This window comes from Melospiza melodia, chromosome 2 (assembly GCF_035770615.1).
Source record: "Melospiza melodia melodia isolate bMelMel2 chromosome 2, bMelMel2.pri, whole genome shotgun sequence".
NCBI classification, from domain to species: Eukaryota; Metazoa; Chordata; class Aves; order Passeriformes; family Passerellidae; genus Melospiza; species Melospiza melodia.
The window spans coordinates 121,934,545-121,943,822 of NC_086195.1; positions in this window are offsets into that span (position 1 = coordinate 121,934,545).

The following is a 9,278-nucleotide window of genomic DNA, read 5'->3' on the forward strand; positions in this document are numbered from 1 at the left end:
AAGGTGGTAGTGTTATTGCTTTGCCCTTTTCTCGCTGCAAAGCAGCCCTGGGACTTGGCAAACTTGATGATTTGCTTTCAGTTCTGCCACACAAGTTTTGCCAAGTTATACTTCTGCCCATTTCTTGCTGTAAGATTTACCCTGGCTTACATATGTGGATGTGGATATCCAGACAAACCAAACATGCCCAAATGCACACATTTAATTCACAGTTACAGATGCAAGTCCACATGAGGAGTTCTGGGAGGGTGGCTAGGACTTCAAATTATCACCAACATGGAATACCTAAGGAAATGTTTTAACCATGTGCTGTGGAAAGATGTGTTTGTTTTTCCTCAACTCCAGCTCACAAACTATCCTAGTCCACTATTAAACTACTAAAAATAAAGTACTTCTGATTCAGCTTTTTCTCTCCTGTCCTCTCCAGCTGCTGCCCAGGCATGGATCCTGCACCATTGAAAGAGCTGTTCCTGTTTTGGACTGTGATGTTATTTCAGAAGGATGCACACACAAGGCTCTGACCATGAAGGGCATTTCAGCAGTGGTCTTTTTTAACCCTTACTTGACAGTGATGGGTCCTGGCAAAGAAATGATGCTGCTTACGCTGCTGAATGTTGACAGCTGTTGTTTACATCAGGCCTTGCCAGTTGAGGTTTCTGGTGCTGCAGGGTTGTGAAACTGCATCAAGATCTAGAGCAGGGGTGATAAGCAGCAGCTACAGAGTTATTGCATAGGGAACTCTGACCTCTTGGAGTCCTCTGAAGAGCTTCCTTTGACTCAAAACTGCTGTAAAAAAACAGAGACAGGACCTGGTGCACAAACAGGTCACCACTGCTAACCAGGAGGTGGCTGTGACAGGCTTAGGTAACCATTTTTGTTTTGATTAGACAACTTCTAATGCTGTGATAGGAAGAAGTTTGTGCTGATGCCAAACCACAGGCTCCGGCAGCTAATACATGTGAAATAGTAGCTGGCTGAGAGAGTGCACTTCTCCAGCTACACTGACTGCATGTGTCTGTCCTTGGTGTGATCTCTGCAAGAAATGCAGCAACAACAACTGTCATCCAGGGACACAGATCTGCAGATGGTGGCTGATCACAGGGAAACATTTATGGACACAAGCATGGGATGCATAGAGCATGAAACAAGGATCCTGAAGAAATCTAGGGTTTCCCTTTTGGAGAAGGGACTCAGCTTATTTCTGACAGTATATTTACAAATAGAAAGACTCTACCTATTATTTCTTTATTTTACCCACCTCACCATCATCTTCTATCCTGGCATGTAAAGTTATATGGTGAGGATGGATCACCTGATAGGAAAAGAAGGTTTAATTATATATTAAATATTTGCAAAATTAATTCAGTTGCTGAAGGCAAAATTGCTCAGCCTTCAAACTTGTTTGGAAGTCTATGTGTTCTGAAACATTTGTATTAACAGCACTCTGCACCTTCAACACCTTCAGTGAGAGCATCAGTTAAGAATGTCAATCTTTGGAGACAGAGAGGGACAGCAAGAGAAATCAAGGATGTCACACCTCTGTCTCCCCACCCCTGAAATACTGCCAAGTACCCAGGAGAGCCTCTCCAGAAGTACCTCTGAACTCCCAGCCCAGTGATTCCAGTTCTTCTACCTTCAGGGGACGATGGGCATCATGTGGTGTTACAGCTATGCCTAAGGTGACAGCCCTTTGCTGCCCACCCACTGAATTCAGCCAGAACTGGCTTCTCCCATGAGGGAACTGATAAGATCTCTCCTCTGGCCCACCCACTGATTTTCATAAAACTCGTGTGCATTTAACACTTTTGAAAGAATTTTGCGTTTCTTTCAGATCTGGCTGAAAGAAATTAATGGTGAGAAGCTGATGGGGGAGGGAAGGGGGGAAGGGGGCCAATTTGATAGACAGACAAATAGACAATGTGATTGCATCAGTCTCATTTCCTTAGGAAACTGGACTAAAAATAAAAGGTTTTATTTGCCCCCGGGAATAAAGAAGAATGTCTCTTACATCTTTACAAAACATTTGTTTCTATGTATACTTATAAATAGTCAGGATGAGAGAGGAAGTTTGCACTGGATTTTGAGCAAAGAATTAAAAGGAAGAGCAGGAGGTGCGTGAGTTGCACAATCTGAGATTCTTTTAGGCAAATGAGAGCAGAGCAATGAATGCAGGGCCTTGTACACCAATGCCACACTACCCAAGAGTACAATCTCTGCCCTGCAAACCAACTGCCCATTGGGTAATTTTTCAGAGCCCCTCAGAATGCATGCAGCTTTACTGCATCAGTGATGGATGATGTGCTTTAGATCAAGCCCTTGGTGCACTTTATGGTCAGCAGATTCTCTCGGGTGTAAGTGAGCAACACAGAAATTGCTATATTTGTTCAGATTTATGGTCTAGAAATTCCTGTCTCATGGTGACCAAGACAAGTTACAACAGAGAAAATAATCCCCAAAAAGGTCTCATCCATCATTAACAGATTGTGTAAGATGAAGAAGAACTTATGCACCTTCTAAATTTCTCCTTTCCTGAATTGACTCTAGATATTTTGTTATCTTTGAAAATGTCATAGGCCTCCTTACAACCATGGCCTCTGTTACAGTCTGTAGTAGTAAATTCTTTATAAGCATGCTGTATATAAAATGCTTTTCGTTTATGAGATTTGAATTTACTACCTTTCAGTTTCACTGAACTGGCAGCACTGAGAACTTGGGCTTTTATAGTCATACTTAATAGACAAGGAACAAAGTAGTTCCACATCCTCTAGAAATTCTCATTGTTGCAAGACACAAGTGCCAACAAGTAGGAGCCACAGGAGACTTCCCCCAGGGCAGGTGGGCAGAAAGAAGCTTTTGTATTGTACAACCCCTTTGGTTTTCCATTGCCCATTTGTTTTTGCTTCAACTGCCTATGCATAGAAGCCCCTTCTTCCTGAGGCATGCCAGAATTTCCATTGCAGGGATGCTGCAATTACAGTTCCAGAAATTGCTGTACTGAGGACTGTCACTAGAGGCAGTCCTCATCCTGGAGAATTTATGTTTAAATATGAAAAACCAGCACAGTCTGGGGAAAAGGGATGCAACACAGCATTGGAAAATTAGAAACGGAGTGAATACCTTGCCTGCAGGTATGACTGGCGCTCTGACCAGGAGTTAAACCTCACCTTGCTGTCAAACTTGATCTTGCTTCTCCAGGGGATGAGACTGATCTCCTAACTTAGAGGTCAAAAATGAGATGTCTGAGGTCATCATTCTACAATCCCTCCACCCTCAGCCAAGAGAATTAGTTTCTTCTGGAGACTGTTCATGTGACTTATCTTAAATAAAAAGTAACAGTAATTTCTTCTGTTTTCAACTATATGCATAAGAGATTTCTTCTCTGACTGGTTTAATATCCATGCCCCACTCCACAGCTTTTAGCAGAGTTACTTACTAATATCACCACCTGTGCAAGGTACACTAAGATGGTTTTCTTGTTAATTTCTTTTTCTAGTTAGAATAGTCTCTGGTATGGGCAGAAATAGAGCTTAACTTACATTTTAACAACAAAACATGAATATGCCTGTCTTAGGTACCTTATTTGATAAACAGTTTTAAATTTTTAGGTAACCTCTGAAAATTTTGTATCGTAATTTCAGTCTAAGGTGCATTGTTGAATTACTAATAATTCAAAAAGCATCTCAGACATCAAAATCACTTACATAGTCTCAGAAAATTTGCTCCTGATCTTACTTGCATCATCTTCTTGAAAGAAAACCACAGGATTGAAAAAACATCTGAACCAAATGATAATGAAAGCAGCTGATTTTTTTCAAGCTTGATAGCAAAACCCCTGTCTAATTATATGCAATTGCAATGAGGTCTGAGTCATGACTTGTCAGATGATCCTCTTATTTGATGTGGCTAGAAAACCAAAAGATATACACTGGGAAGGCAAGCAAACTGAAGACCTCACAAAAGCACAGGCCTTCCTTGTTTCCCTGGTCCTTTGCTTTTCTCTCTTTCTTTATGTATTACCTTATGTTCAACCAACCCACAGAGCAGAAGTTGTATTTCCTAAAATCTTGACAGCGTCATGCACATTTATGGTGCTGTGCAGATGACTGATGGGCAAAGAAAATGAATGATGCTGTGAAAAGACAGAAGGGAAAGGTGTGATGACGTAAGCTTGACCTGTATTCATTTTTGATAAACACTCTCTGAAAAAAAATATGTCACAGTACTGGAAAATGAAGGTATTTACACATAACACTAGGAAAACATATTGCCAGTAAAGCCAGGCAATGCTGCTGTTAGTTTTATGTCCAGGTAGCCACACACACAGGGTGGTCAGGACAGTGTATGGTTGCTTCACATCTCGCTTGTTGGCTTCTCAGAAACCTCTCCTGGAAACAAAGCTCTTCATATGATTTAACTACTGAGTTATTCATCAAAAGGCAGCTGCTATCTTATGCTGATGTGTGTGTTTGCTGATGGCATTTTTCTCTTTGTGTTTGTTAGTTCACCAAGTGAGCGTGAGAACTGTCTAGAGGGCATCCTTGGGCAGTTCACTCCAGAGCTAACTCATTGCATTCTCTGGCAGCACTCACTGGATGTGGATCATTAATATCTTCATTGTGATCAGAACAGATAAGCAAAGCTGTGCCTGAATACTGAAATTTTGTGGTTTCCCCTTTTATTTTCTCATACGGTATGAGAAAATAAAATTATTAGTAGTATTATTACTTTTTTTAAAACACTAAAAATTATATATTTCCAATGTGGCTGATTGCCAAAAAGATTGCAGAAGAGGGAGGAAAGAGGGTCAGGAAATAGAGAATGGGACTTTTTTTAGTAGAGACATATTGTGTTGCATTTGCCTTGTCTTTGAATCACATTAAATATACACACTGTTAAAAGGCTATTGAAATGTTCAAATGTCAGTGTTTCAAATGAAAATCAATAGCATGCTATTAGGCTCATTATATTGCTGTTATGCATCATTAAAACACATTTAAAAGCTTTCAGGATAAACCAGGAGATGGGATGAATAACAAGACTGAATAACAAGTATGTTGCACTTTGAGAATGTGCAACATACTTAAAAGGAAATTAAGAGGCGAAAGAGAAACTTTGTAGGCACTGGGATAGAAAGCCCTTGAAAGAGCTCACTGGGTGTTAGAAACATACATGAACATGAGAAAATGAATGATATGGAACTCAGGATACAGGCAAACGTGTGAAGCTGTACACACATTTACACTGAAAGTATATTACCATATGAAAGTATGCATATGAGACTAAGAGAGATTCCTTACTATATTTTTTAATTTTCTTTCTGAAGAGAAAGAAGCCTGGGAAGAAGTGACTCTCCCAATGACTGGGAATTTAAGTGGGCAAGAGGGGCAACAGATTTCTAGTCCCTTCACACATGTATTTTTATGCTTTTACACCTGATTGCTATAGTGCACATTTGCCTTGTTCCTGGAGCAGGACTACAACACAGACCACCCACCATCCTGAATGTCACACTCCATTAAATCCATCAGATCCTGCTTTTTCTCCCTTCCTCTTATGGTGAATCTTTAATGCCTGTAAACAAAGCAAAATAACCTTAACCAAAGGAGATAAACACTCCCCTCTACTCCTAATAGCCATAATCTGGGCTGGAGTTTAAATCCCTGTAGGGAGATGAAGAAAACCTGAATCTGCCACTTCCTGGATAAGAGCTTTCTAATCAGCTCAGAATTATTGAATATTTTTTCAGAAGGTGGATTTCAAATTTGTAGCTTAAACATAAAGCACTTCCTCCTGTAATTTTATCTGCATAGGTAAAGATCCTACTGGAATTGATTTTGGATGAAAACAGAACCATAAGGCATAAATCAAGTCATGGAGCCAGGGAACGGAAATAGTTCCATTTGTATCAGATATGCAATTGCATAGCTCAAATTAAAAATGCTGAGTGCTCAAATTAAAGTTCACAGTGAAGACTTCCCGAGCAATGCACAGACTGAATGTTTCTACACATAACATATGCTTAGATATTTTTAAATTACAAATAGATTTAAAAAAAAGAAATCCGGTCTGAAAAAAAGAGCAAGAAAAAAAGGACAAATGAAAATATTATTTTGCTTTTGGTTTTTGGAGAAAAAAGTGTTTCTGAGCAATCAATACAGGGTTTCCTTGTCAGAAGAAGAGCCTATCCAAAGACACATATGCAAATAGCTATACTGTATGCTCCTTTTATGTGCCAATATGTCCCACTGGGCATTTATTTTCACCATTAATCTAACAGGGCCAAAGCTCTGCCTCTTCTGGGAACATCCAAAAGTCAAAGAATCAAGAGAGTGGACTAACATTAATTTACAGGTGTGATCATGTGTGGCTTGAATGCAGAGACATCACTAAAACTCACAGTAGTTAAAGAATTCAGCAATGACCATGTTTATTTCTAACCCACTCAGTATTCAGCACTTATGAAGCCATTCATGCAATGATATTTTTGGTGTTTCTTAAGTGCTTTTCAAGCTGTATCCAAGAAACCTTGGCAGCTTAGAGAGCTGACTAACAAGTGAAGATGTGTTCTCATACAGTTACTCAGGAAGACTTTTAGGCATTGTTAGCATGCCAATATTGTTGATTACTCCAGAAATAACAAAATCTGTTTCTGTATTGGTGGTCCTGTCTTGTATTTTGAATTGAAAAGATGAACTAGGGAGAAAACATCTAACTGTTGCTAGAAAGACACACATGAAGAGATGTATACAAAATGCATCTTCTCCTTCCTTTCTCAGATATGCTGCTATTTAAAATACACTGTGGACAGGATGGGTCACTTTAATTACTATGGAAAGGAATTTGTGTCCAAGAGAGAATTCTCAGGAGAATAAACAGAACAATATGGAAGTGCTTTAACTCATCCTTTGACTTTAAGGTGTGATTTAATTCCTTCCTACTGTGTCCTTCCTAAATGAACTGTGGGGATAAAAGATAGGCTGTTGGGAGTTGTTTCCTGAGCATTCAGCCTGTTTGCTAGAAGAAACTAAAATACTTTAATACTTTTATTGCTTCTTCCAAATGTTGTCTTTTTCCATCCATCCTTCATTAGGATTATTTTTATAGTACCTGCAATGTAGTCTGTGTTTCTTTTGCGTCATCTAAAATACAACAGTAAACAATACAAAACACAATAGTCAATAACCTAATAAATTTTAAGAAGGAAAGAGAACTCCTACAGTTAAATTGCATAGCCTTGCCCTTAGCTCAGGAAATCATATCTGATTCTGCTCTCCTTCGGTTGTGAATCTAATTTTCCAGTAACAATTACAATTCATCAAAAGCTGACGTTCTTTCAAATACTACACCAATTGCATTCTAACAGCCAAATCATTTTTAAAGCTTATTTGTATTCGCAAAGGGTAACCTGCCAAACTAGATTGCCTGTGTCACTTTTAGTCTGCGATCTCTGTGTCTGGGCTGATATGTATTACCATGTTTGAGCCAACAGGACAGGGTTACACAGGGGGGCTGAGAATCAGGAATTTAAGTACAGCCTCAATCTCTTTATCCCTCTTTAGGAACTCAAATATGATTTTTACTGAGGTTCTCCCTTAAAGTCAAGCATGAAAAATAACAGGTGTATTATCTGCTTGTATTGACCATTTAGAAGCTATTCCATAGGCCATCTGAAAGAATGGAATATGCTCAGCTTGCTCCCAGAGGTGTAGCTCTGTAAAGGGAGAAAACTGAAGTCTTCCTTTCATACCATGAGACTGTGCTGCATTGGGGCATCTCCTGTAGAATTGACCCCCCTGGCCCACCAAGGGAGCTGGGGTCCCAGCCTTCCTCCCTGAGAGTAATGCAATCCATTTCAGATCCAGCCAAGAACTCCTTTTATTTGAGTCTGCACTAGCACCACACACTCTTGCTTCTTCATTACACAAGTTTTGAGCCCAAGAATGTCCAACACACTCACGTGTACACAAAATACAGTGCCCTGTGCAGTCACAGAAACATTTATTTTGCTTACTACACTTTCTGTCCCAAAAGCATTTTACCCTCATCTTTTTTTTTTTTTTTTAGATTCAGATTTTTCCTACCATGAACTGGTGATCTGTTTTAAAATCTTTGTGACTTCCAAATTCCCTTTGTCAACTGATGCTTGGGTCCACCCACCCCACTTCCTAATAAGCATTCCATCTTCTAAACTGTTAGCTTTCCTGTTCTGATGAAACCTTTTATTTTGCATTGAATGCTTTCATATGGCTGCATTAGTGACCACATATGAGTAATACATTATTCTTGCTCTCTCAGTCATCAGGAAAACTTTTTATTTCTCTAAAGTCCATTTCTGCAGTTCTGCATCCATTATTCCAGTAAGTACAATATCAAAGACTAAATTATGATTCTGAAATCTATAGGAAAAGAAGCAGCAGATTTCTCTTTCTAAATATGTTTCTTCTTTTAACTGTGCTGTCTTCAGCAGTTTGTTATTAGGAGCAGGCTGTACACAAAAGACCACCTGGATAAAAGCATCAAAGGTTTGTTTGGGTGCTAATCCATCCAGCAAGCCATCCCTCAATATAAGGCACAACTTCAGATGCAATAATTTCTAACCATAAACTTCATGCCAAAAATGAACAAGTGTGACTTTTGTCAGCACACCTGAAACAGAAAACCTGCTGGTTGGTCTGAGGCCTGTGCTCTCCCAAGTCTTCCATCTATCTCTACCACACACATACATAGTTTACTTCCTCAGCTATTTGCAATGCTTTCATCTTCTTCCTAAATCTTACCGTTAAAGTCCTTGTTGCAGTTGTTAGTAAACTCTAAATTGGCCTAAACTTCCAAATAATGCTTTATTTCCTTGAATGCCCTGGCCAGGTCAGGGAGCTCACTGGCATCCTCTTCCACCTGCTTTAACTCTTCTAGCAGGGTATGTTGCAAGCAGACTTCGCTGGTAACTGCTTTATCAACAAGGCTTTCAGATCTTGCCTCACCTGGCTGTAGACCTTGTTTTCCTCACAGACCCATCCTTTTTTAACAGCTCTGTATGTACATGAATCCTTCACACCTCTGGGATCTGGGTTTCTTTGCCATCAGAAATGTGAAATAGGGAACATCTCCATTACTTGGTCTGTACGTGGAACACAAGCCTTCAATTTATGTTACTTTAGAAACAGAATCCCATCTCTTACACATACATTGCTGTCTGGAAAGCCAAGATCCTTAGGGCTGGGTGTCTTGGGAGGAGTACTGCTGCTAGAAGGATCAGTGCCTGCTCTCAGGACTTTCTA